Source organism: Myotis brandtii, unplaced genomic scaffold (genome assembly GCF_000412655.1).
Source record: "Myotis brandtii unplaced genomic scaffold, ASM41265v1 scaffold314, whole genome shotgun sequence".
NCBI classification, from domain to species: domain Eukaryota; kingdom Metazoa; phylum Chordata; class Mammalia; order Chiroptera; family Vespertilionidae; genus Myotis; species Myotis brandtii.
Genome location: NW_005362033.1, coordinates 768,894 through 771,130, shown reverse-complemented (window position 1 = coordinate 771,130; position 2,237 = coordinate 768,894).

Sequence of the window (2,237 nt, the reverse complement as noted above, 5' to 3'; positions counted from 1 at the left end):
GGGGCAGGACTTGCTTCAGTGGGGCTTTGGTGCTCACTGAGTCTGCCCCCTGAGTGTGTCGCTTATGGATGTGAAGAGTTGTAATCTGGATGGTCTCAATCTGACCACGGGGTGCACTGGCTCTTGGATCTTCAAGGAGGTGAAAGTCAGCCACTGCCTGAGGCCACCCAGCAGGAGCTACAGAGAGATCTGCAGATTCCTCCTCTTTGTTTGGGGTTTGGAGGTGCCCAGATGAGGCACAGCTGTGAAGCAATGCAGGCTGCTGACAAGCCTTAGGCCTTCTTTTGGAAGCTCTGGGGTTCTCTGACCCAGCTGCAGTTTGACAGGTTTTTAGGCAGAGAAAGGCCAGGCCATTTGTATGCAAAAGCCTCTGCGCATAGCTTGGATGGAGTTGTAAATTGGGTGGGGTGGGGTCTCAGGGAATCACCAAAGTGGAGCAAACAGCAATGGTTGCCCGTCAGCCCTGCCCAGGTTAGGTCCCTGGGTCTCTGTGTTCCACGGCCCCGTGCAGGAACAATGAATGCTGAAAGCACCTCTGCAAGAAAGCCACCCTCACATTCCGGCCCAATGCCAGACAGTCCAGTTTCTCTCCATATGAGTCTGGGTACCCAGATTCTTGTCCGGAACTGGAATTCAGAGCAGTCGGGAGCTTGTATCTCCCTCCCGATTGAAAAAGACAACAGTGTACCCAGCTGCCAGCCCCTTTCACCCATGCCTCCCTATCTCCACACTTCCACACCTCTGCACCTCCTACCGGACTCAATGCGCTTTTCTTTTTCCTTCTAGTTGTAGAATTTCCACTCAGCCAGCCTTCCCATTATTTTGGATGATATTCATTTTGTCTTTTACTTGTAGTTTTAATGTGGTTGTGCGCAGCAGCAAGTTCAGGTGTTTACCTATGCCACCATCTTCAAAAAAGCCCGACTTTAAACAGAAGATCTGATGTATCAGCCTGTTGCAGAATTTACCAGGCAACTGAAAAACACACAACAGGTAGTCAGAAGATTCAGGAAAAACCCTTTATTTGCAGATGTACTAGTCCAGTGACTTAGGGGAGTCTGTTTCCAAAGCTTGAGTATTGAATGTGGGGGGTCTCTCCCATTTATCCCCTTGGTTTCTTTGTCTCCCCAAATACGGACAAGGTTTCCAGACTTTTTGCAGATTTTGCAGTCCCTTGATCAGATGTCTGGTACTGGAAAGGCTTTCTGTCTTCCTTGGAGTCCATTGGAGCCGGGGGCGGGGGTGGTGGTGGTGGTGGTGGTGGTGGCCCGATTCATCCGAGCCCAGCGAAGACTGGGCCAGTGCTCATTTCAATAACATTGAGGCTCAAGAACCTGGCATTCAAGGTCTGCTAACACATAGACCCTCCCAACTGATTGTTTGCTTTTTAATTGATTTTAGAGAGAGAGGAAGGGAGGGGGAGAGAGAGAGAAACATCAAAGTGAGAGAGAAACATGGATCAGCTACCTCCCATATGTGCCCCGGCCAGGAAGTGAACCTGCCACCTTCTGGTGTATGGGAGGATGCTCCAACCAACTGAGCTACACCAGCCAGGGATGATCATATTTTCTTAAAGTTCCAATTAGTCTTTATCACTCCTCAGGGGTTACCTCTGCAGGTAGGATATCCCTCCCAATTTTCAACCACCACACTTGGGTATGGGGCCACCCCAGACCACATCTCTGCCCCTCCTACCAGTCTCAGCATGGTTTGTTCTTTATTCTGTTCAGCTAGACTTCAGGTAGTTTTTCCAATGATGGTTATTCTGTAGATTAATTATAATTTTGTGGTTATGGGGGAAGGTGAGTATAGAATTTACTTGCTCTGCCATCTTGACTGGAAGTTGACAAACACTCTCTTTTATTCTGATTGAGCCGAATCAGTGGTGGAAAAACATGTTCTGGACTGTGAATGCCCTGCAATGTGCTTTTGGTAAGATTTCATAACATTCCTATTGCACATAGAAATGTTGCGTTTCCCATGGCATTTCAATGGTTGGCCAGCGTTCCTTTCTCACTAATAATGGCCATATTCTCCGACTTCCGAGACGTCTCTCATGTAGACTGTCCTTGAGAGTTTACACCCTGTGAGAGCCCACTTTACTTAGGCCTTTGTACAACTCACTGAGGCAAGGGATTGCATGTAGTTGTTATTGTTAAACAGATTTAAACATTTTTTGAGAAAACACCTCCAAAAGAGGTAGGGGGCTGAAGCCAGCAGAGCTGGGAAAGGTATTA